The sequence below is a fragment of the Leptonychotes weddellii genome, chromosome 3 (assembly GCF_054177405.1).
Source record: "Leptonychotes weddellii isolate Sample4059 chromosome 3, ASM5417740v2, whole genome shotgun sequence".
Taxonomy (NCBI): domain Eukaryota; kingdom Metazoa; phylum Chordata; class Mammalia; order Carnivora; family Phocidae; genus Leptonychotes; species Leptonychotes weddellii.
Window position 1 is genome coordinate 111162081 of NC_138371.1, and position 26590 is coordinate 111188670.

At 46.5% G+C, this 26590-nt stretch overlaps 1 protein-coding gene, 1 long non-coding RNA gene and 1 other non-coding gene across 4 annotated transcripts in view; 1 reads left to right on the plus strand and 2 right to left on the minus strand.

Annotated features, from left to right (window-relative positions):
• Positions 1-26590, minus strand: part of HSPH1 (heat shock protein family H (Hsp110) member 1) — a 467085-nt gene that overhangs the window by 56418 nt on the left and 384077 nt on the right. The gene's annotated exons all lie outside the window — the stretch shown is intronic.
• On the minus strand, positions 1923-1996 carry TRNAN-GUU (transfer RNA asparagine (anticodon GUU)). The gene has a single exon. It is a non-coding gene; the product is annotated as a tRNA-Asn (tRNA).
• Positions 2192-25464, plus strand: LOC145720610 (uncharacterized). Of its 2 annotated transcripts, XR_014143697.1 has the most exons (3): positions 2192-5249; positions 6109-10896; positions 19877-25464. It is a non-coding gene; the product is annotated as an uncharacterized LOC145720610 (long non-coding RNA). The 2 variants fall into 2 exon arrangements; XR_014143696.1 differs by lacking the exon at positions 19877-25464 and having other exon boundaries at positions 6109-16019.

Consider the following 26590-nt stretch of genomic DNA (forward strand, 5'->3'; position numbering starts at 1 on the left):
CTGCCTTCTGGCCTGTCCAGACCTTTCAGGGTTGTTTCGGATCCTCCGTGAAGACACAATCCAGCCTATCTACGTTGGCTTCCTCATTTACTACCTGGGAACATTCTTCTCTGGCCCTCATGCTGACACTTCATCATATGCATTTTTATCTGACTGTCTGTCCCTGTTAATCACATACTCCGACAAGGCAGGGAATGCTTCGGTCCTGAGCATATGCTATGTGACAGACCTGTGCTAGACGAGCAAACAACGTAAATAAAGCCCTAGTCACTACACTCAAGGAGTTCATATGCTGGTGTAGGTGACAAGTAACTCCCTGGTTTCAGAATGACTAGAGGAGGGGTGCCTAAATCAGACAGAGGCAGCATCAGGGTAGGCTTCCCTGAGAAGGTAACTCCTCAGCAGATGTTACCCAGGTAAGTACAGAGGAGGTGGGCACTGGCACAATCAGGGCAAAGGGAAAGAGATGGGGGGGCAGGGTACAAGGCAGAATGGGCCATTGAAGCTCCTGGTAAATGCATATAACCACTAGAGGGTTTCATGCAGTAACATGGTAGGGGAAAGCCCTACACTCAACAATTTGAACTGTATCTTGAAGGAAATTGGAACCTAAAATGATCATTAAGAACAGAAAATCGTCTCTTCCCTCAAGGAGCTTACAACCTAGTATAAGAACACTCAGGTTAAAGTGGAAGGTTGTGCTTTCTAAGTCCCCATAACTTAAGTACTAGCAAATATTATGCCTTCCTCATCTTGAAATGTTATACTAGATTTGAATGGTATAGAAATGATCTTATGACCTAATTTCCTTGTTTCCACTGTAGGCTATCCTTAAGTATGAGTGGAAAGTTTGGAGTTTTGAGCATCAGAGAGGCCCCTACCTAAGAACATTTTGGGGGGCTACTCCTTACTCTGTCTGAAATTGTACAACACTGTGTCTCCTTTTTAAAGGGCCCCTAACTAGACAACAGAGGATATTTTATTATCAACAATTATTGGAGAAGTAATTATCAGCCAGCATTTGCCAAGACATTCCCTGAAGGACAGCCGAGTGAGGCAGTTTAACTATTTTTTCTTCCAGGTCTCTAAATTCTATCCATGAAAAGTACATCCCAGAGACAAAGCACTCACCCCATAACCTCAATCTTGGCAGAAATTAATTATATCATCACCTTATCATGTTATCGTGTGGTTCTCTATCTTTATAGAAAGCCTCATGTGAACCATCTTCTTGAAAAATATCTGTGTCTTCTGTGAGACCAGAGTTGAAAATACATCCTTCAAAACCTTTTAACAGGAACCCATACAATTTCGGCCCGAGTTTAATTTCAGGGAAAATTCTGTCAGCGATCTAAGAGCAAACATTAACATCTTCGTCTAGGTTCAAGTCCATTGTCCAAAAGCTGTAACAGAGCTTCATTTAGCAGACAGTTACATAGGGTGATTATGCCTCCACATACTTTCAGGTGACTCCCCTTGCATATTTTCATCGAACAGCTCCTCGGATCCTTTTGGCAGTAGATAAGGCAATATTGAATAAGGACATTTACTTTCTGGTGGTACCAGATTTTCTGAGAAGAAACCAGCGGCATTTATTCACTCACTTGTCAAGGGCATTTTTTTCCCCCTTTCCATTATAACTAGTGCTGTTGAAGCACAATCTTTGGGCCGGTCTCCCGAAGAACGTGTGCCAATTTCCCGTGGACATACAGTGGAATTGGATTACCAAGCCCCGGGCTGCCAGTCCAGAAGCAGAGTCGCTCTTAGATCCACCCCCGCTGGGCGACAAATACTGAGACAACATGGTCTTCCTCCGTCCCAGACGTACGGTAGCGTCGTACTCTCCTATTCGATTAAAAATCTCACGGTTGCCGTTTTAAAATGAATCCGTCTCGAGGTTGTCTCAGGAAAATGAGCGCTGTCGTCCCTGGGTGGGCTCGAACCACCAACCTTTCGGTTAACAGCCGAACGCGCTAACCGATTGCGCCACAGAGACCCAGCTACCAAACTCCCCGTGCGATGTGTACAGATTTCCGCGGCCGCGGAGGCTCTCGCCGCCCAGGGCGTCGCCGCGCCAGCCCCGCGGAGGAGCGCGCGGAGGCGGCGGCGGGAGGGGCCGAGGCTGCGGGCGGCCCCAGCGCGGGCGCGGGAGGGGAGAGGCCGAGCCCGCGGCCGCGCAGGGACGGCCGGAGGGCGGGCGGCCGGAGCGGCGGGGTCCCTTGTGGGGGTGAAGCGCGCCCCCGCGGGCGGCGCGGGCCCCGACCCGAGCTCGGGAGCCCGCCCCGGCTGGGGTGCGACCGCCTTCCCGCGCCGGCCCGTGGGGCGCGGAGGGGCCCACCGTGCGCGGCTGCGCGGGCCGCGTGGGGGCACCGCCGGGGGAGCGCGACCCCGAGCAGGCAGCCCTGGGTCCGCCGGGGAGAGCTAGGGAGAAGGGGTCACGGTCAAGCCTGGGAGAGAAGAGCCAAGTGCTGTGTGGGCTTGAAACATGGGGGCTCGGAGCGTGTGTTAGGCCCCAAACTTTCGGGCTGTGTTTCTCAACCTTTGTGTGTGTCCCCTCCCCCCGCGGCTCCCCGCCCCAGCACCGCTGGCCACTGTTAGATTTTAATTCCACAGATATACCGTCTATCTGAATTTGCCGAACGTTTATCTGTGCTTGCTCCTTAAAAAGAAAGGTAAGATTTTTTTCCCCCTCCCAAGAACCAACTTCTGCCCGCTTTGAGGGAATACGGCCTCCGATGACAACGCAGGGTTTAGGGGACATCAGAAGGGGCTTCGTGGAGGGTGTGGCGACTAAGATAAGCCTTTAAGTTCGAAATGGTCACTGAAGGCGTCCCTCTTTCCCCGACTTCTGAATTGAGCCCGCTGAAATCGAGGATGCCGCAGTAGCCCAGAAGGAGGGCGGCCGGAGCCAGACCCCGACCAGGGCGAGGAAAGCGCTTCCCGGCTGCCGTTTTTCTTCTGGACAGCCCAGTCGCTAGAGCTCAGTGGGACCGCCTCCTCCCTCCTCGCCCTACAAAATGGGGGAACTCGCTCCAGCGCTCCACGTGATAAATCCAGTCCTTGTGTGTTCCGTGTTTCCATCCAATTGGACCCAGACCCACCCCTCCTCCTCGGTCTTTTTCTTACCCCCTTTTTAAAAGTGCACAGTTCGGCGACATTAAGGACATCTATATTGCTGTGCAACTGTCACCACTCTCCTTCTGCAGAACCTTGTCATCTTCCTCAAGGAGGCTCTGTACCCATTAAACACTACGTCCTCATTCCCCTCTTCCCCCAGACCCTGTCAACTACCCTTCCACTTTCTGGCTCTGCCAATTCAACTATTCTAGGTATCTCATGTGAGTGGAATCAGACAGCATTTGTCCTTTTGTGCCGGCTTATTTCACTTGGCATAATGTCTTCAGAGTTCATACATGTTCTAGTACCTGTCAGAATTTCATTCCTTTCTAAGGCTGAATCATATTCCATTGTATGACTACACCACATTTTCTTTTTCTTTCTTTTTTTTAAAGATTTTATTTATTTATTTGAGAGAGAGAATGAGAGAGAGAGAGCACATGAGAGGGGGGAGGGTCAGAGGGAGAAGCAGACTCCCTGCTGAGCAGGGAGCCCGATGCGGGACTCGATCCCGGGACTCCAGGATCATGACCTGAGCCGAAGGCAGTCGCTTAACCAACTGAGCCACCCAGGCGCCCTACACCACATTTTCTTTACTCATTCATGTGTCAGTGGACACTTGGGTGGCTTCCCCCTTTTGGTTATTGTGAATAATGCTGCAGTGATCATGGATGTGCAAATATCTCTTTGAGATCTTGCCCTCAATTCTTTTGGGTGTATCCCTAGAAGTATAATTGAGGAATCATAGGGTAATTCTATTTTTAAATTTTTTGAGGAGCCATCCTACCATTTTCCACAACAGCTGCACCATTTTACATTCCCACCAACAAGGGTTTCTGTTTCTCCACATCCTCACCAACCTTCCTTCCTTTCTTTTTTTTCTTTTTGTAGTCATCCTAATGGGTGTGAAGTGTTATCTCATGTGGTTTTGATTTGCAGTTCCCTAACGATTAGTGATGTTGACCATCTTTTCTGAACCCTTCTTTTGAATCTGGATTCTATGACCAATCTTCTACTTGGTTCCTCCTAGCAAGAGCCAGCTCTGCTTCATTGAGGAGGAAGCTGAGAGGGACCAAGGGCAGCTTCCGATAAAGAGCAGAGAGAAGGGGGCAAAGTGGAGCCCGCAGTTGAGCCTGAGCTGTGCCAGAAGAGGAGATGAGGGGAAATCTTCTGAGTAGGACCATCCGGAGATTCTGGTTGTCAGGAGGTTCTTGCTCATCTGGGCTGGGCAACTTTTATGGTCAGTTATGTTTATCCTGGCTCTGTAGGGTTATTTATGTGTGTGTTGCCTGTGAGTGGCCAAAGGTGAAGAAGGAATTGATGGACTCCACCTTGTACATATTGGAACGGATGTTTTTGGAACTGCGTTTGTAAAAGTTAACTTAAAATGATGCTAATTTAACAGAATTTTTCATTTGCATTTTCAGTTTCTTCTTAAGAACTATGGGAATTCTTATTTAAGCATTTAAATAATTATCTCTTTTCTGTGTGTGTGATTGCTCTTAAAAACACGAGATCTTTCAGATGTATAAGAAATAGAACTTTCTATAATTCCATTCAATTTTTATTTTGATTCTTATTCTGCTGGTGCCAAAACCACAATCTCAGTTAATTCAGGATTCTCTCTGTCTGCTTCCCTGGAGTTGTTTCCGAGGGCTGACACTTTGGAGGATGGTCATTTGTCTGGTCCTTGAGTCACATGCACACACAGATTGCTGAGGAGGCAATTTTGCTCCTATTGCAGACCCCACAGCTCTCTTGTGCATCCACTGAGGGATGGGAATCTCTTATAAAATTGACGTTGGTGCATCAGCCATTCCTTAAAGTCATTCCTGGCACAGTGCCCTCTGCTTATAGGACCTGTTCATGTCCCCCACAAATTCACATGTTAAAATCTAATCTCCAATGTGATGGTTTTGGGAGGCTTTGGGAGGTATTTGGGTGAACTCTTATGAATAGGATTAGTGATTAGTGCCCTTTTAAGAAGAGGCCAGAGAGCTAGCTCAATCTTTTCCCACCATGTGAGGATACAACAAGAGGTCCGCGGTCTGCAACCCAGAAGAAGGCTCTCACCCAGACCTGACCATGCTAGCACCCCGATCTGAGACTTCCAGCCTCCGGAACTGTGAGAAGTAAGTTGTTGCTGTTTATAAGCTACCCAGTCTGTGGTACTTTGTTATGACAGCCCGAGCCAACTCAGATAGGATGCCAAACTTCTCTATTCTCATCATCCCCCCTCACACTCCTCTGTTTCTCCTGCCCCCAACTGTGAGATATACAAGTGAGGTACCTGTGTGAAAGGAAAAGAAAGAACCACTAGCTGTGCTCCTGATGCCCCAAGTCCCATCTGAAAGTCTATGGCTGCCCTTTCAGTCATACTTGTTTGAAAATATTATCCAATTTTCTCTATCAGGCTAAGCCCTGGGGTCTCTCTCCTCTGTATTCATGTGACTACAGTGGTTTTCTGAAAGGAAGATGACATGAATAGGCCAATTATGTCTAAGAAATAGGTACTTATGAAACTCTAAAACAGGCATTCGAGGAATTAGATGGTTCTGTTGATTGTAGTTACACTCTCAACTAGAAGCCCCCACTAATGGGTAAGCTCTCCAAGGACAGAGATTTTAGTTGACTTTGCTCCCTGCTGAATCCCCAGCACCTACAACAGTGCCTGGCATGTGGCCAGCACTCAAGAACTATGTGCTGACTCAATGAGGAAAGGAAAGCCATAAGCCATAAAGTAAACTGGAAAAAATAAAATGGGACAGAAAAACTAAGTTCCCAATATATAAAGAGCACTTATCAATTAATATGAAAAAACCTCTTTGCAACTCAACCAAAAAACCCCAAACCAATGCCAAAAAATTGGGACACGAATGGAATATTCCCCAAAGAAAAAATACACAGGCCCAATGTAATCATAAAAGTTTGGCCGCACTGGTAATCAAAATAAAAATTAAATGTAACAAAAATGTTCTTTTTCCCAAATAGCAAAAAGAAAGAAAAAGAGATAACACTAGAACACTGTCACCAGCATAGGGGTTACTGTCACACAGGGCTGATGGGAGCAAACTTGGAATGTTTTTTCTGGATAGCCGTTTGGTGATATAAACATTAAACAATGTTTATACCCTATTGTTCTAGCAATTCTGTGTTAGAAATCTATCTAAGAAAGCAAACAGAGATTGTGTGACTCAAGTTTTAAGTATATTGTCACAGTATTATACATCATAGTGATAAATAGGAAACAACCTGAATGTCCCGAAACAGGAGAAAGTGATAAATTGTGGTATATTTAGAAGATAGAGTATTAGTTATACAGACATCAGAAATAATTTTTTAAAAGAATATTAAAAACATAGAGGCATGGTAAAGCGTTAAGTAAAAAGTAGGATGGAGAAACATATAATCGTAAAAATATTTTTCAAAGAAGATTTGACAACAGGGTCCTGATAAAAATGTGAAGTTGAAAGGTAAGATGGGGAACTGTGTAACTCAGAGCTGCATCGTTCTTTCTACGCGTCTCGCTGGTGGAAACACCGCATACATATCACCTCCCCTAAGCCCATGGCAACCCTATGAGGCAGGTACTAGGATTCTCATTTTACAGGTGAGGGAATGTGTGCAGGGAGCAATGTGCTCAGGTAACAGAGCCAGTGAGTGGTAGGGCCAGGTTTCAGACCTGGAGTCAGACTCCCGCGGCCACGCTTGTAACCTTGACTCACACATCCTCTCACTGCCTAGGGGGCATGAGCCCGCAGTGTGGTGTGCGTGTGTCCATGTGTGCGCAGGATCCGATAAATTCTCCACAGCAGTATTAGTGGTTATCCCTGGGTGGTGGTGATTTTTCTTTTCTTCTTTACCCCTTTTCACTATTTTCTCAAGCATTTGCAGCAAGCAGTACTTTTAAGGAGCCAGCGAGGAAATGCGGCAGTTTCCCTAAATTACAGATAGAGGGTGGTAGGTGGTTATTCTCCGCCCGACCTTCTCAGGCTGGGGCCAGAAGAGTGCCCTTGTGAGGTGGGGACTGGGACAGTCCAGTCTGCGTACTTAGGGGGTCTCTGCCAAGCACAGTGTAACCGTCACACTGGCCTCTCTTCTCCAAGTCTTTAACCTCCTGAGAAAAGGTTGTCCGAGGACATTGTAAACCATTTCTGTGGGGAGTTTTACAATGTGTGACTCTTCAGTAATGAATAATCTCTCATTTAGAAAGAACTGGAGTGCCTGAGATTTTAGGTAACTTTTATATTTCTTCTTAATGTTTAAAAACACCTTTTTGCGTTGATTTTATTTTCTCTTTTACAACGAGTTGTTTTCATTTGTGAAGTATAACCCAACCTACAGAAGAATATTAAGACTTTTGTAAATATATTATGAGATATTTAATACATATTGGGCTAAATGGCATTATGAGATATTTAATACATATTGGGCTAAATGGCAGTCAGCAGATACTTACTGAATCCTGTCAGGAACTGGGCTAGATGCCTCAGGGACCTCCCTTCTGCCCAAGACTCCCTGACACATCATTCCTGCCCACAGATCACTTTTATCTACTTTGGGAACCGGGAGATATATAAAAACATTTCAGGCAGTAAGTGCTAACTTGCATGGCACAGATGGTAAGTGTTTTAGGAATCTGAGGTGGGAATAATCACTGAGCGGTCAGTAAAGAACCTATGGAGGAAGTGGGTCTTGGGCTGTCCTTGGTAGGATCCTTTCATTGGGGAGGAGAAGGAACAGAGGCAGAGAAGAGAAGATCAGGCCTTAGGAAGCAGAGGATTTACATAGGATGTGATGGGACATAAAGAGAGCTAATGGGTGACAGAGTATGGAGGGTCTTAAATATCCGGCTAGAAAATTCACATTACAAACGATATTATTCATAATAGTGGAAAATTTTTAATGACCTAAATACTCATCAAAGGGACAATGTCTCCATGTCTATGGCATATTTAAACAATGTGCAATGAGGCTGCCCTGAAAATTTTGAGAAGAGAGACTTGATAGTGGCCAGGTTTTGAGGAAGCTTCATCTAGCACGTGAGGATGGGAGAACTGCTGGAAGTCAGATGACTAGTTAGGTGACTCTTTCACTAAACCAGATTTGAAGAGAGGAAGCCTCATTAGGATGGGGCCATGGAAAATGGAGAGGAGATGAAAGACAAAGGCTTAAGGAGAGAAGCAATAGGATGTCGTTGCTGAACACGCGTGTTGGAGCTATTGACTCGCTGCTACGCGCCCATGGCAATAACTCTGGCTTTGAGAATTTTATTGTGCCGTGACACCTAATGATGGCTTATGTTGTTGTTTTTTGTTTTTTTAAAGAAAGATATCCACAAATCTCCTTACAGGTCTGCCATATAATCAAGGCTTAATACGGTTTTTCACTACATGGGCCGTTTAGGGTGCCTTGTTCCATTGCTGTAGCCCTTACTAACAAGATGGCCTTTCTGATTTCTAATCTAAATATTGCTACATATTAAAACCCCATTTCTCAAGTTTATCTTTTGTGAAGAAGAATAGTTAGCTATTCCTGCCATTTGTACACTTCCACATGTGTAAAGGAAGGCATTCTTCAGCTTGGTTTCATTATGATAAATGGCAGCAACCCCTGTAATATTTGTCCTTAAGTCCGATTTTACAATATAAATTTGCCTGTACGAGCAAGGTGCTTGCACAAGATAAAAAATTGGATTTGTGTAATGTCCTGGAGACCAACAACCTGGAAAGAATTCATTTATTCATATATTTATTTGTATGTTAACTGAGGCTTTACTTTGTGCCCCGAGGAAGACAGAACTGTGACTTCAGGATGAGAGGGGGTTTCATAAACACAACATAATAAGTATAAACGTAAAAGAAAGGGTTGATGTATTTGATTAAATTTAACATGTAGTGAAACTTACGTTAAATGAATAAGCAAAAAGTAAACAAATTTTAAAAGCCATAGACTGAGAAAAGAATTTTCAACGCATGTACCCAACAAAACCCTAGTATCCAGAATTCATAAAGAATGCCTACCAATTAGTGGAAGATAAACAACAAAACATAAAAATGGGCAAAACATCAATGAAGAGAAAATCCATATTGCCAATAAACTCGTGAGAAGACACTTAACTCTTCTAACAATCTGGGAACCAGAATCATAATGAGATGTTATTTCACACCCATTAAGTTGGCAGAATTTAATAAACTTGACAAACTCAGCTGGTGAGGATGTGGAGCACTGATACTTCCATCTATTATGGATGAGAACGGGTGCACCTGCTCTGGAGAATGATTTGTCAGTTTCCTGGTGACCGGAAAGAGACTCATTCCCTCCAGTGCAGAGCTTCTTTCCTAGAGACATGTGTACAAGGATATATACAAGACTATTTGATCCAATATTGTTCCTAATATTGAAACATTTTAAATGACTCAGATGCTCATCTAAAGGACAGTGGATAAATAAACATGGTGTATTTAGATAGTGCAATACTATATAGCAGTTTCAATAATGGATTGGACCTTTATTTACCAATGTGTATAAATCTAAAAATACAATGTTGCAGAAAGCATAGGTATAGTAGTCCATGTGCCCATGCAGATCAAATAATACAGAGCAGGTTATAGTGGAAAGTCATGGTCTTCCAAGTATCCTCCCCTCCTTGAACCCAGAAGTCAGAGAAAATGTTTTCTTTTTCCCTTCCTTCCTTCCTTCCTTCCTTCCTTCCAGTTTCTTTACTAAGTTCTTCTTGTGGCTACCTTCATAACTCTAGACTTTATGTTGTTATCTCTATTAGTTAGCCTCTACTTATTTAGAAGACTTTGACATTACCTTTTAACTCTCCAATACGAAGATTTTACTTTGCACTTTCCCAGTCTACCACCCTCTTCCCAGTATTAATATTTATATTTGTGGTAGGCAGAATTTTTAAATGTATAAGCACTCCTTTGTGGTTCTCGGAATGTTCTGTTTTCATAGCAACCTATTTTTTTTGTATGGGTACAACAGGGCTGGGGGGTCCTGTGGTTCAGCCTGTGGAACTTTCACTTAATGCTCGGCTCTGGGTGTGACATCATCTGCAATAGCACCCAATCCTGCAGCGGAGCTCCCCATTTGTCTGGTAAGCCCAAAGCTTTGCTCACATATAAGGCGGGAAGACTGTGTAGCCGATGTGGCCTTCCACAGCTGTTGTTATTTTCAGGCAAGGTTTCTCTACCAAGTAGTCTTTGGATTCAGAGCTCTGGGTAAGATGGCAAGAAATGGGCTGTCAGGCTTCAGGAGCCTCCAAATAAAGGCCTCAAGAGGGCTGAAATATTCTGTTCAGTATCTTTGGGTTGGGTTTGGTTTTGCATGGGGCTAAATGCTGACGGCTGGCTCTCTGGACGGTGATGGGTAAGATGGTGTCAAGGATAGTTGTCCTATAAGACGTTCCCATGTTCTCTCTCTTTTTAGCCCACTTCTTGCTTCTACCCTCTAAACAGCTTCTGACTCTGAGCCCAGAAACATGTCAAGGTTCTGTCAGGTAGATCAGCTTCCAGCGTCTCTGCAACAGCCACAGAAAATTCTAGACGATGGTTTCTCTTTGAGTTTCATCAGTCAACTTTTCTTCATTCTGTCTTGCAGCTTCCAAAGACTTACAGATGTTTCTCTTTTGTTGGAGTGGCAGAAACTGCTAGCTGAGCACCCAATATTCATATTACCTTCTTTACTAACAAAACCTCTCTATTGTTGGAAGTGGCAGCTGAATAACATACTCCAGCTTTCCTTGCAGAGAGAAGTGGCCAATGAAATGTAAGTGGAAGTCATTAAGAGAGACTGCCAAAAAAAAAAAAAAAAGAACACAACTCTTAAAAGAGATAGACTTGGAGTACCTGGCTGGCTCAGTAGAGCATGAGACTGTTGATCTTAGGGTTGTGAGCTCGAGTCCCACATTGGGTATAGAGATCACTTAAAAATAAAAATCAAAAAAAAAAAAAGAGTGAGACAGACTCAGCCAGCAGTTCTTCCTGTTTATCTCTCCCCCCCCACCCCCCACTTCTTTTCCTTCCTGTGTGGAATAGGGCCGTGTTTCCTGTAGCTGCAGCTGCCATCTTGGCAGGAAAGGCCAAGAACTCTCCCAGACCTCAGGCCTGGCATATTTTCAAATATTTGCTCCTCCAAAGGAAGATTAGATATTCTTGCCTGGTGCCTTGGGACTGTGGCAGAAATATATTTCCCTGCCTCATTGTCAGGTTTGGCCGTGTGACTTGCTTTGGCTAATAAAATGTGAGTGGGAGAAACCTGCAGAGCATTGCACGTTTCCACCAGCATTTTTGCTCTCTTCCCTCTGCCTTTAGAAAGGCACACCCAGGATAGAGGCTGTTTTTTTAGCCTGGATACTGTTATGAGAAGACATCTAGAGGAGACTGGTAACATATACAGTGAGTTAGAAATAAACCCTTGTTGGGCACCTGGCCGACTCAGTCTGTAGAGCATGTGACTCTTGATCTTGGGGTTGTGAGTTTGAGCCCCATGCTGGGTGTAGAGATTACTTAAAGTCTTAAAAAATAAATTAACCTCTGTTGTAAGCCACAGAGATTTTAGGTTTTGTTACTACAATGTTATCTAGTGGAAAGTTCGCTTACACAATCTGTAATAGGATATTATGTGCTGGAGTTTCAGAGCTGAGGGAAAAGGGTGAAAAGTGCTCACACATTCTGAAGAGAGACGCTAGCTCAACCTGCAGCCATTTACCATGATTTAGGGAAACCAGTTCTGAAATTCTGAAATGGTGACATTTGGATCCTCTTGGGAGCAGACCCTGAGGTGAAGTTATGAGTGCAAGAGGTTTATTGGGGAGCGATGGCTGTAACAGATGATGGAGGAAACAGGGTTGGACAGAGAGACCCCAGACTTTGATGGGAATCTGAGAAAGTATTGGCCGACCCAGTGGAGACCTCTGGACTAGCAGCTGTCCACGAGAGGTGTGCCACATTGAACAGAAATAGCCAGGCCCTAGTGTTCCTGTTTGAGGTTCCACACTGACCCCTCTGCTGGGGAGTCTGTGCATGTCTAGCCCTTCAAGTGGGTAATCCTTCTCCAGGTGACCTTCCACTGCTCGGCTTGGTCCCTGTCCCCAGAAGCAGGACAGCTCTGGCCTCTTTCTCCTTAGGTTTCTTGATGGCGGGCAGTTCTCTGGGTAGGGATCCCTTTGGGCTCACAACAGCTACCTTCCACAGTGCCCATTTGGGTCATGGAAAACCCTATGCATCCCTCTTCTTTTTTTTTTTTTTTTAAGATTTTATTTATTTATTTGAGAGAGAGAGAATGAGAGACAGAGAGCATGAGAAGGAGGAGGGTCAGAGGGAGAAGCAGACTCCCTGCTGAGCAGGGAGCCCGATGTGGGACTCGATCCGGGGACTCCAGGATCATGACCTGAGCTGAAGGCAGTCGCTTAACCAACTGAGCCACCCAGGCGCCCGCATCCCTCTTCTTTTTGACCACAATCTAAATTGTGGTCAAAACCATATTATAAACTTTGCCATCTTAATCATCTGTAAATGTCCAGATCAGTAGGGTTAACTATATTCACATTGTTGTGCAACAGGAGACCCGTGCATCTTTCGTCAACAAATTCCAGAAGCACAGGCTGTTCCCACTGTTGCCCTCATCCCATGCCCCTGGCACCAGGCTCTATGCCTCCCAAACTCAAGAGACACAATTCAAGCTCTTGCAAGAACCATCCTGCCTCCTTCTGCCAATCCTGCAGCAGCTTTAAGCGCATGTCCTTCTGCGTGTGAGAGGGGCTCCCGCTTCTTCCAGCGGCTTCCTTAAACTTCCTTTCACTTCTTGCTTGATCTGGGGAGGAAAGCACTCAGCTCCTGTCTCAGGGAGGGAGAAGAGGGGGAAATGTCTTAGAACTCTTAGGCTAACATTGCTTCTCAAAGAAATCTCTGTTCCTGGATCCCTCAAAATAGGTTGCAGCCCTGCAGGTGCCCTGGATTCTCTCTATAAGAACTTGCTGCCAGAGGGGAGGGGTGGGGGAGATGAGCAAAGTAGGGGAAGGGGATTAAGAGGTACACCCCTCCACTTACAAAATCAATAAGCCACAGGGATGAAAAGAATTAGCCAACAATATTGTAATAACATTGTATGGTGACAGACGGTAACTACGCTCGTGGTGGTGAGCATTACGTCATGTATAGAACACCTGAAACTAATGTAACATTGTATGTCAACTAAATTCCAATAAAGAGAAAAAAGAATAAAAGGAAAGAACTTGCTGTCCCACTGTGAAGAGAGCAGTGGGCCTCAGGCCTCCAGCCGTAGCCCCTCGAGCATCTGCTACAGGATTTGCACCAAGGCCATGTGCTTCTGGGAGGTTCACCATGGTGGGATCACAGTGGACCCTCCAAAACTGATTCAGATGAGAAGCAGGCAGCATTCGGATGATGTGTGCTGCCATGACAGCGGGCAGGCACCAGACAGCGGAGAGGACTTAGCAACAGTACCAGCCAAGTAAGAAAACCGACACAAGCCCTTCCTTCCCACCCCCACTTCCCCCCGCATCTCTCTTTTCCTCTCAGCCTGGGAGCAAGTTAGGGGAGGAAGGCATGTGGGGGATGGAGTCCACACCCCCCGCTGCTGGCCTTGGCCCGTGGGGGTCCCCCATGAACAGCCTCTGAGCCTCTGCTCTTGGGTTTTGCCCCCCACACTCACTTTCAGCGAGGAGAGAATGGCTGTCTGGCCTGCACGCCGAGTGCTGATGTTTGGTGATGTCTCACAGGGAACAACTGCTTTCACCCTGCAGGGCTTGGGGAAGTCTCTCAGAGGAGGAACATAAACACGGCAGGACTTATCTGACACCGGAGAAGACACTTGGAGGGACAGATGGCTGAAGTCTGGCTGAGGGAGAAATCTCCTACTTTGGAGCAGAATGAGGACGGGCTCTTGGTAATGCGGTTGAGGACAGACACAGTGGCAGAAGGAAATCTGCAGCCGGGGGCGATGGCCAGAGAGGAGATGAGAGAGAGAGAGAGACAGAGACACAGAGAAAGGCAGCAAGGAGAGGAGAATTTAGAATGGAGAAGTGTCAGGATGCCCAGATTCCAGGTCTAACACTTGCATCTCCAATTAAAAGGCAAAGGGATCTATCTTTGTACTTGCTGTAAGATGTTGTCAGGTAGCGTTCAAGAGTCTTGCGCCAAATGACAGTCCCCCCTCCAATGCTGTGTAAGCACACTCTTTTGCATAATCACTCCTGCATAGCATTTTTTCATTTTTATTGATTTGTCTTAATTTAATACACATATAAGAATATCTTCCATTTTTAAAAATTTGCATTCCTTTAATTGCTTTGGAGGCTGTGCACTTTATTCTGTGGTGATTTACTCTGCCAATAAATATGTAATCACCGTGAGCATGTTTTATTTGTGTAATAAACCAAGATAAAAAACACACAAGATCCACTAACTATGAATTAGACACGTTGATCGGGACCAGGGTGACAGGTGAACAAGGTGCAGTCCATGTTCAGAACAACCTGCACTTTGGTTGGGGAGACTGGGCATGTACATCAAAAGGATTAAAGTAATAAAAGGCAGAGATTATTGGATGCTAGGCTCTCGTGCTACAGAACACAAATGCTGAAGGAGTTTCATATAGGGAGAGATCAAGACTATCCTAAGTGATAAGAATAGGTAAATTTATGACATTCGTTTAAAAACTCACCCCTTGCATAGCAGGATAAGCCTTTTGAAGTGGGGATGGAAGTTCTGCTGGCCCTGCCTCTCAGATCTGTTCCCAGGGAGTCTGAAGGGGGTGGGGACACAAAGGTGGGGCCCTGGACGAATGGCCAAGTGGAAAAGGGTCCCGCCAGCCGCATGCCTGGGTCACCTTTGCAGCCTGCTCTCCTTTACAAGCCCTCCCAATGAGTGTGTTCTGTCAGGGTTCTTTCAGGAACTACTTCAGGAGAATGAAGGCAAGAGGAAGTTTCCAGCAAAAAGATCCAAAGGGAAATGTATCTTACATGCACAGGACTGTTGTCGTAGCTTTCCATATGGAGTATACCTAGAAAAGCCCATTTCTCTGACAAGGTTCTAAGAGGAGGGACCATCCTCTGCGACAGGATTATTCATTCTCCCTTTTATCCGCAGCGCTGATGGAGTACCACTGTCAGACCCTGTTCTTGTCGCTGCCTGGAGGGTCCTAGGCTTCTGTCTTGCAACAAGCATGCTAACTAATTCTTCCTTGGAGTCTTAACCACGATTTTAAAAGTAGGAAGCAGTTTCCTCAATCTGGTTCCGCCGGCTTTTCAGAGATTGGAAATTCCCTTTTGCAGGTCCGGCTGGGGTTAATGGCTCTTTCTTGCAGCCACTGAGAAATCTGAGGGCTCTCTCGCAGGTGCTGAGCAGACAGTTTGAAAGCCCTGCTTCCTGTTTCTGGGTGTGTGGGAGTGCCCACTGAAAGCTGATAAGAGCCGCCCCGAAGTTCCAGCAAGTTCCAGCAGCGTGGACTGCTTCCCCCTGCGAAGCCCAGGCGGGGAAGAGAAAAGCCACGGTTTTAAGAAAGAATGCATAAAGGAGAGGGGATCTGAAAAAGAGCCTGAGCAGAGTTGGGGAGGGTGGGGTGGGGGAAGCTCTTGTCCCAGCGGACAATGATAGGTGGACGGCTTCCAGGGACTGGGAAGAGCCCCACCTTACAGGAAGAGAAAGATACACTGAAGGACAGCAGGAAGGAAGCAGAACAGAGCTGTCACATCTGGGCTGACAAGCGACAGCTTTCTCATTTTACAGATGAGGAAACTGGGCCCAGAGAGGGGAAGTGGTTTGCTCCAGAGCAGATTCTTGAAAGAATCATCTGCTTTCCCCCTCCCTCTCCACTTCCTCACCTCCCCTGTGGTCCTGAGTCAGAACTGGAAGACGGGCAGGCTGGAAGCCCTACGCGCGGAGGGGCCTGGGGGAGGGGGGCCTGGGGGGGGCGGGCATGAGGCCCGCTGAGGTCCTGGGTGTGCCTTCGATTCTTCATTCCAGGGCAGGGAAGGGAAGATCTTTAAGATCGTCTCTGCTCCCTTCTGGTAATCTCCCTTGAGCTCTGCACCTCTAGACAGAATCCCGAGGAGTGCAGAGCTGGTGGTGTGAGCTGGCGTGGAGCCAAGAGCGAGGTTGTGTGCCGAGCTGGGCTCCAGCAGTTAAGCAAGTGGGTGCTGAAACTCTCCGTCAACCCTTTCTCCCTGCCCCTGTGAAGACATCTCCACAGAGCATTCTCACAGGAGGCTTCAGAGATGAGAAAGGCAGGCCCCTGCCCTTCTGCTCAGTTTCGGCCTCCTTCAGCAAGCGCTCCGGAATCTGGGCTCCTCCCAGGGTCTGCTCACCCATCGTATTAACTCTACTTTTATGCCTTAGCCCACTCAGCCTAGAGTTCAGTTCTGTGGGCCTCTGTCTGCTGCCTTCTCTAGACTGGAAGTTGTCTGAGGCCAGGAGGACCCGGTCTTGTTCGTATCTGTCCCATGACTACCTGTGGCCTGCACTAATGTGCTCCGTGCTTTGGCGTCTGGAAGCCCCATTAATGGTGGCACAGTCCCCACCCTCAGTGAGAGGTCTGACAGGTGGAAAGTAGAGGGATTTGGGTGTGGAAATGGAAGGTTATTCTAAGAATGGGTGAGGAAGGAAAGACAAATGTAGCTTGTGCAGTGGAGGGCACGTGGAAGGAAAGAAAGTGGAAGTCAGAAGGGAAGGACCGAGAGGAAGAGCAGAAGCATCACAAGAGGAGGAGGGGAGGGGGAGGAAGGGGCAGAACTCGCCCACAGGCAGCCCGCTCTCCTCCCTACCACCCACCCCCCATCCCATCCCAGGGTGTGCTTGACTGCTGCCCACAGACAGACAGACCTTCCTGGTCTTTTGTCTGCCATTCTAAAGCTGAGTCATTTAAAACAATCTTTTCTTTCCACCAGTACTCTGATTTCAGGCATTTGGGGGAGAAAAAAAAAGCCATGGTCCCTTGCATGCCAGTCTACTGAGATTAAAATAAATATATTCATTGAAACCATTTTCCCCCTTAATAGTTATTTGTGGAATTAAAAATTTCCATGATCATTGAGGCTTAATAGTTATTTGTGGAATTAAAAATTTCCATGATCATTGAGGCTCTAAATATCATTTTTGGCTCTTTCAGGATAAAGTTTGCATTTGATGCAAAATAACCATGAGGCATATGCATCTGTAGGTGTGGGTAATGGGATGTTTTTCATCATTACATCTTCTGCCTTTACATCTTTTACCTCTGTCTGCTGTTTGGCAACCATAGCGTGGGTCTCAGGAGTTTGTTGTTGTTGTTAGGAAGGAACCACTGGTTGGCTCCTGGCTCTGTCACAGGGTCCTGGGCCAGAGGTGCCTGTGGTGTAAGCTGCCCACTGGCTCTTCCGTCTGCTAGAACCCCATTTAGAAACCTGAACATTCCCTTTGACATTTTATGGTCGCCAATCCTCATTTGTCAAAATGTGTTCCGAAGAAGTTTTTTTTTTTGAAAGTGAAAAGAAGTCCATAACCTCTTCTCAGGGACCCAAAAAGCATGTGGCCATCCTCAGCCAGCAGGGGCCACTGTTCCCCCCCCACCCCACCCCGCATGCCCATCAGATGTGCTGGTGGGTCCAGCGCAGGTGGCTAGACGCCAGGCCACGCGCAGTGTTCTGTACAGTGTTCTGGATGCTGCAGGGAAACCTCACAGCACCCCCCCCCCACCGTCTGCTTTGGCTGGCAACTCGTGTTCTCCAGCACCCTGTTTCAGATGAAGCCTCCTCCTCCCTGTGGACAGTCAGTGGCTTCTGCCCATCTGGAGAGCCCCCGTCACAGAAGGATCCAGCTCATCACTGAGACTCAATCTGGGTCCCACCTCCTTATGATAATGAGGACAACACTTCTCTGTGCAAAGGCTTCCTGCCAGTCCCTGAGTTACCAAGATATTCCAGCTCCTCTCCTTCAAGCTATTATCATGAAGACCTGTGGGGTCAGATAATCTAGGGGGCTCGGTGGCAAGCTCTCTTCTCTAATTCCCTGCCTTGGGCCTCCCATGTGACATTGCCTGGAGGTGGGGTGGGGGTGGAAGTGTGGTGAGGAAGAGGCCCGAGTTCGGAATCTTCGCTCTCACCAGCCATTGCCACTCTGGAGAGTAGCCTGAACACTTACTCTTGGGATGCTGTTGACTTTTCCACGAACTGAAGTATTTGACTTTTTCCATTAAGGTGATTGCAAGGAGAGGAACTGAGGGAACCAAATTCCCCCAAATAGATATTTGTAATCAATTATGGGCAGAGAGCATGTTAAAGAAGCAACGTGGAGAAACGTCGGCTTGAATGCTCGGTTCAAATCCAGCATAGCTGTACTTCGGTGGGCAGGGAGGCATTGTTGAATCATTGTGAAGTATATTCTGTGAGCCAACATACAGAGGGAAATGAGCCACATTGCCAAAAATTAGCTTTCCCTTCTCATTCACTCTGTGACTCCAGAGGTCCTCTTGTTCGTGTGTCTTGGTAATGAAAGCACGATGCTCTCATTACTTGCAAAGAGCAGGGTGCTGTGAGGACACTTCTGTGGGCAGAGGGGTGAAGTATTCAGAAAGCTTTGGGGGTCATTTTTTAAAAGATTTATTTATTTATTTTGGAGAGAGTGCACGAGTGGAGAGGGCGGGTAGGGGAAGGGGAGAGGGAGAGAGGAGAAGCAGACTCCCCAGTGAGCACGGAGCCTGATGCAGGGCTCAATCTCACAACCTAAGATCACCACCTCAGCCGAAACCAAGAGTCCGAGGCTTAACCGACGGAGCCACCCAGGCCCCAAGAGATGGGGGTAATTTTTATAGGCTTCTCAAACTAGTGAACATTGATCTTACCTTTTTATAGGAGACAGGACATAGTCACTGAACACTTGGCTCGTCAGTAGCGTGACCGTGAAAGGAAAGGGTAGCTACAGAGCCTGACAGAGATGGTCTCTCGGTATACAACGCCCTGCCTCTCCCCATCCCCCCCACACTCCTTAGCCCCCTCTAAGCCAGAGCTTCTCTCCTGCTTCTACCCCCAACTCACCCTCCATTGAAAGAGTAGGAGTCAGTGGAGAAATTTGGTTTGCATACACGTTTCATTTCATGGTCACTTTGTCCCAATATTCTGTACAACGAAGGGCCTCTGTATAGTGTAGTGATTTAAAGTGTGGGCTCTAGAGGCAGATTGTCTAGGTTTTTATTCCGGCTCAACCACTTATTATCTGTGTGTCCTCGGGCAGGCTCCCTCACCGAGGCTTGTTATCCCATTTGTGAGATGATAATAGTATTACTTATCATATAAGGTTGTTGTGAGGATCCATCAGATAAAATATGTAAAGTGCTTAGAACAATGTCTGGCACATAATAAGTGCTCAGAAAATATTAACTCTTATTATTCATAATAAACTGACATATATTTCTTGAGTGGGGTGGTGGGTACATGGTGTTCAGTTTATTAAGCTTTAAACTGTGCATATATCTTATAAATCCTTTTTATGTGTATGATATATTTTGCATGCATTAAAATAAATGCATTAAAAATAAATGAGCATTTATGAGGTTTGTTTTAGCAGTCATATGTCCCAGGGTTCCAGGAAAACAATGAAGTAAAATATTCCATCCATTATTGGATCCATATACCAAACTATGGGACTGCCCATGTATTCTTATTCATGATTCAGAAAAATACAGTAACTATAGAAAGAGCACTGATTTTCTAGGAATTAATATGTGAGCATGTATTTATTTTTTCCCGTCCTAGATCATCAGCAGGTTCCAGAGTCACAGAGTCACTACTGTTGAATCATCGGTATGCCCGTGCTCTCCAGGCTGGCCGCCCCGGTTCTGAGTGGGGATGGACAGTGTTGGGCAGCCTGCGGTGAGGACTGATCCATTTTCCAGAGAAGGCATGCTGCCGAGAGTTCACACCTGGCGAATTCAACTTTGCCATTGAGACAGGCAATTCCATTCCTCTTTCCTTTCTTGGCTCTCAATTCCCTGCTTAGAAAGCGAGAGGGGTTGGCAGGGAGGTTTTGTTCTAGGGACCAGGGGAAGGTGTCCAGATCTTTCTGGACAAAAAAGACACCGCTGTTTATCTCTGATGTAGTCTGTGGAAGTTACTCTTGCTCTCAGGAGCTTCTAGAGCAGAAGGGGGAGCTGCGCTCCTCACCGCGCAGGCTGAGGAGAATTGCTGTTGGGAACATGCTGCCTCTACTCTCTTTTGTTGTGCCAACGGCTGTTACAGTCCTCTGTGTACCCATTTGTCTTCTCCACTGGACTTCAAAGGTCTTAGAAGGAGAAACTCCATCTTGTTTATCTCCAAATACCCACAGTCACGTGCTTAGTGAGTGTTTTTTGAGTGTATGAATGGACGAGTAGGTAGGTGAATGAGTAGGAACCGTCATAAAAAAGTTGAGAATCAAGTGGAAAGATGGAGCCACAAAATCTTCTAGGTAAAATATTTTTCAAATATTAGGGATATTCTGATATGCTGAGTTGACGGAGTAGAGAATTTTAAATGCAGCTTCATTTGTCCAGCCATTTAGGAGAATTTACAAATGTTTCATTAGGCTGTAACGTTACGTCAGCGAGGACCACACTTACCGCCAGCAGCTGGCGCCCAGCAAGCACACAGTATGACGCTAAAGGAAATAGTCTCGTCTCTTCTCTTTTGGGGGTTAGCCCAACCAGTAACCCTGACAGGAAGGAAGACACAGCCAATTCAATCAACGCGCACACAGCATCTTCTTCTGGAAGTACTTTGCCAAGGACTGGGTGAACATGAGAATAAGTCATGGGTTCTCTCTTTCGGGAGTTTTCGGAGGTAGATACATTTGCATCCAACAAGGCAGAGTGTGATAAGTACTATAATAGAAGCAGAAATGCTAAGTGGATCAGGAGAGGAGGAATTTATTAAAGCTTATAGGATGTGGGAGGACTTCACGGCAGTGAGTTCTGGTGGGATAGGTAGGATTTTGTCAGGGAGAAGTGGGAGGAGGATCATTTGCGTGACTACAGTGCAAGGTGCACAGGATGAGAGGGTGAGGGTCAAGGTGGGAAATTGCCTCCAAGATGGCACCCAATGATTCCCACCTCCTGGGACTCGTGCTCTTTGGGAGTCCTCCCGGAGTTGTATGGGGGTTGGTCTGTGTGACCAATGGAAGATGGAGGAAGTGATGGTGTGTGGCTTCTAAGAGTGCGTCACAGAAGATGTTGCCACTTCCCTGCTGCTTTCTGGATTGCCTGCTCTGGGGGAAGCCAGCTGCCTCCGCACGAGACCACACGGCAGCCTAGGGAGAGACCTGCATAGGGAAGGAACAGAAGTCTCCTGCCAAGAGCCAGCACCAACCTGCCCTCCGTGTGAGTGAGCGGTCTTGAAAGTTGATCTCCTGGCACTGGGCCAGGGCTTCAGGTGACTGCAGTCCCGGGTGACATCGTGACTGAAACTTACAGAAGACCTTGAGCCGGAACTGCTCAGCAGTTTCTGAGCAGTTTCTGACCCACAGTAACTGCAAGATAACAAGCTTTATTGATGCTTTAAGCCTCTGGTTTTGGGGGCAATTTGTTAGACAGCGATAGACACATTGTACAGAAATGAAGCCTTGGGGAGGAGTTTGGGGGAAGCCTTGATTTTCAAGGAGCTGTACTTGCATGCAATGGGGGCATTGTTGTGTGTGTGTGTGTGTGTGTGTGTGTGTTTTAACGTAAAGGGTGATCATTCTGATGCTGTACCTAATCTAATTTGGCAAAAGGAGTGCAGGGACAGGACGATAATTTAAGAGGCCACCGCAGTAGTCCAGACGAGAGATGATGAGCGAGCCTAAATGGAGGCACTGAGGGGTGCGGGGTGGGGTTGGAAACAGAAAGAGGGGGCGCCTGGGTGGCTCAGTGGGTTAAGCGACTGCCTTCAGCTCAGGTCATGATCCCAGAGTCCTGGGATCGAGTCCCACATCAGGCTCCCAGCTCAGCGGGGAGCCTGCTTCTCCCTCTGACCCTCTCTGCTCTCATGCTGTTTCTCTCTCTCCCTCAAATAAATAAATAAATAAAATCTTAAAAAAAAAAAAGACAATCAGAGCCTTAAAAAAAAAAGAAACAGAAAGAGGTGCATCAATTTCAATGTGGGGAGTGAGGGTACAGGAGCAGCGGAGGTGACTCCCTGGCTCTGAGCGCAGGAACACGGGGGAGCCGTCATCTCCTGTCCCCAAAAAGGAAACGCAGACGTGAGCACCGGTTTGGAGGCCGGGATGCGTGGGAATAAAGAAGCGGGGGCGTCTGTCTCCTGGAAAGAGCGCTCCCCGTGTTCAGAGCTCCGCGGACGGCTGACCACCAGGCTCGGTCACAGATCCGGCTGGTTGAGAAATCTCTCCCTAAAGGACAAGGCTGTTCCATTTCACAGCACATCTTCATCACTGCCAAGTGTTCCCTGGTGACAGGCTCTGCCATCGGTATTTTTAGCATGTGGCCTTTCGCAGCCTGAAGAGCAGCATCCTCTTCCTGGAGCTCCTTCTCCTGCGGACAGCCAGTGGCCCGCGGAGGAGGCAGCTTCAGCGGGGCCTGACAAGCGAGAGTCTGTCGCAGCGCCAACCTGCTGGGGGAGAGGCCGTCAGACCCCAAGTTTTAGAGAAAGCCTCCATCTCATTCCCTTCTGTTCTGCTGCAGACGCCTACCAACTTCAGTGCCAATCAGCAGCTGAAAAAGAAAAAAAGCCTGTCCATGAATCCCAAGTGGAAGGAAGTTTCTCAGGCAATTTCCTTATATGACAGTTACATCAAGCCCGAAGGTAATACCTGGCCAGGTAATGTCAGAAACCCACCAGGACCTACGTTTTGCTTTTATAGATCCTAGAACAGGCCTGAGCGAAAACCCTTTGGGATTCGTACCATGTTCCATTGCCTCAAATGGAGCCAGATTTGGGGCAAAGCAAGAGAGCACTGAGGCAAGCTTGAGAAGGGTGAACGGTTTCTCAGATGGGGTCTGCAGTCCCTGGCCGAGGCTGGGGTTATGAGAATAGAAGGACTGTCCTCCAGACTTGTAAGAGTTCTCTGCAAGAATTTTAAAATTGTGTGTTTCATGGTTATGGTAATCTAAACAGATTAGGATGAGCAGACTCGGTGCTGACTGTCCCCCTTATGTAGGAATACCATCTTGCAACCCCGGGACCCATAGCCACAAATGTGTTTATGATCATTTTGATGCCAAGTGGCATTTTTATTTTTTTCTAAAGATTTTATTTATTTATTTGAGAGAGAGAGAGTGAGGGAGCGAGCACGAGCAGGGGGAGGGGCAGAGGGAGAAGGAGAAGCAGACTCCCTGCTCAGCAGGGAGCCGGATGCAAATGCAGGACTCGATCCCAGGACCCCAGGATCATGACCTGAGCCAAAGACAGATGTTTAACCCACTGAGCCACCCAAGCGCCCCCCAAGTGGCATTTTTATTTTTTATTTATTTTATTTTTTTTTTTTTAAAGATTTTTTATTTATTTATTTGACAGAGAGAGACACAGCGAGAGAGGGAACACAAGCAGGGGGAATGGGAGAGGGAGAAGCAGACTCCCTGCCGAGCAGGGAGCCCGATGTGGGACTCGATCCCAGGACCCTGGGATCATGACCTGAGCTGAAGGCAGACGCTTAACGACTGAGCCACCCAGGCGCCCCCAAGTGGCATTTTTAAAGGTGGTCGCACAGACTAAAGGAAAAGGCGAAAAATGGATTTAGTACAGAACAAAGCATTTGTGTCAAGTGAAGACCTAACATCTTTGCGCCCTGTCAGAACAAATGTGTAGCGGCCACTCAAGGCAGGAATGCCAGCAAAGCTGCCAGGGACAGGAAGGGCCACCTTCTTGGTGTGAGGATCAGGGTTCAGCAAAACAGTATCATTTGTCGCTCTGAACTCATGTGGTCCCTGGAATTGAGGGGTTTCGAAGAGAAAGAGCCACTCTTCGGGGGAATATAATCACCGCAGCAATCACCATCATCAAAGCATTTACCTGGTGTGTGCCCTCGGAGCGGCGGCAGGATTAGTAATAGGAGGTGGTGGTTGTTTCTCCATGAGGACTGCATGGATGCGGAGAATGTGTGGGAATCAGAAGAAGACGGTCTTTTGCTAATGAGGTGAAGGCCCCACATAAGTCTACCCTGGGTGGTGTGCATGGACATAAGTCTACTCTGGATGGGCAATAGCAGGATTTTCTTCTTGAAGCCTCAGGTGGGCTGGGCTGGTGGGGATAGAAGAGGATTTGGGGAGAACACCCGCCCTGGAGCCAGAGGACGAGACTATACATGTTGGGTAGTAATAAGTGGGCAAGGCAAGAGATCTTCACCGCAGGGTCCTATACTACTGTGAAAACTGCCCTGAGCTAAAACCAAATCACATGTATGTGGACATGTTGGAGGCGGGACGGGGACAGAAGCTCCAGGGGGACCTCAGAAAGAGTCAAAGCACCAGGGATAACCCCCACCCTCTCCCTTAGCAAATCCAACTCTTTTTTTAGTTGGGTTCTCTTGGAACTTCAAAGCTTTGGGTACATTTGATTCACACACCCAGTTTCCTGGCTGTGAGTGTCTAAAGCTGGTCCTGGGATGCCTGGAATGTCTGGTACCTCACCTTCCCTTGGGCCTCAGTCTCCCCTCAGGAATAACCACCTGTGTCCTATTTCCATGCAACTTGACTCGTGCACAGAGCTCCCCCACCTACACGAGAAGATCCTTTAAGCCATGTGATTAATGCAATTAATGGTATGCACTTCCGAGGATTAAAGGACTTGTGGATGGAGGTGATGCTGTGTACCACACTGCTTTTGATTCTTCATTTCCCCCTTATTATCTTTATATTTTTACTCTAGTTTTTCCTTCCTGAATCAAGATGGATTACTTTTGGCCACATTAACAGAAACCTGACTGCAGGGGCTTAACCAAATAAGGTACTTTTTGTTTTTTTGAGATAGGGTTTGTAAATGTAAATGCACACATTTTAAGTTTACAGTTCAATGAGTTTTGACAAAGGTACTGTAGCTCCTAAAACCACCCCATCAATATACAAGACATTTTTGTCACCCTAGAAAATGAGCTCATATTCCTTTCTTGTGAATCCTGACCCTGTCCCCCAGGCAACCACTGTTCCGATTTCTCTTACCATAGCCTCTTTTTGCCTGTTTCTGGAACTTAATATAAATAGAACAATACAGGGTGTATTCTTTTGTGACTGACTTCTCTTGCTCAACATAATATTCATGGGATTCATCCGCGTTGCTGAAAGTTTCGGTAGTCCTTTCCTTTTTATTGCTGAGTAGTATTCTATTGAATAAATATACCACAATTTGTGTATCCATTCATTGGTTGGTAAATATTCAGACTGTTTTCAGTTTTTGCCTGTTGTGAATAAAGCAGTTAAAAACATGATTGCAAAAGCCTTTAGTTTATAAGTTTTCATTTTCCTGGGGCAAATAACCAGAAGTAAAATAGCTGGGTAATAAATAGGTGCATATTTAATATTTTAAGAAACCGCCCATCAGTTTTTCAAAGTGCCTATGGTAGTTTACACTTCCAAAATGGCAACGTATGAGAGTTCATTTGTTCCACATGCTCACTGACAGTTGGTGTTGCCAGTTTTAAATATTTTCGCCCTTTTGGTGGGTGTGAAATGTCACGAGGTTGTGATTACATTCCTCTGATAACTGATGACATTGAACATCTTTTCATGTGCTTATTGGCCATTTCTATAGCTTCCTCTGTGACATGCTCCTTGAACTATTTAGTTAATTCTTTAAAAACATTGGGTTGTGTTTTTCTTTGTTTTCTTTTTAACGTATAGCAGTATATATATTCTGGATACAAGCTCTTTGTCAGATAAATGTATTGTGAATATTTCCTCTCAGTTTGTGGTTTGCCTGTTCATATTCTTAATGTCTTTGATGAGTGGAAACTTTAAATTTTGATGAAGTTCAGTAGATCAGGTTTTAATTTTATGGCCAGCATGGATCTATTTCTAGGCTCTCTGTTTTGTTCTATTGATCTACTTGTCTACTCTTCCTTATGCCAATTTCCATGATTCAGATAGGGTTATTATTTCGTTTCCAGTGGTAGGTGGGCCGGGGCTGGGGAAGCTGCTCCACACTGAGTTGTCTGCTCAGAGCCAGGTTCCTTGCAGCTCTCCACTCCACCATTTTCAGCAAGCGGTTTTTGTTTTCCAGATGGCAAGATGGCATCATAGTCTAGCTTCTGGGAAGAAGAGAACAAACAGGTTAACAACCCTGCTAAGTCTGCCCCTTTTCATCAGAAGAAAAAAAAGTCCCCAAACACAAAAAGCCAAACCATCATAAAAAGCTTCCTGAGGCCCCAACTAGAATTCTGTTTACATCTCAGAGCTGGTCATGTGGCCACCCGCGGCAGTGGAGACTGGGGAGAGGAATATTTGCATGTTATGCACTGACTGCATTAGTGAATTGGCCACTGAGGCAAAAGGGGAGTGATGGCACCTA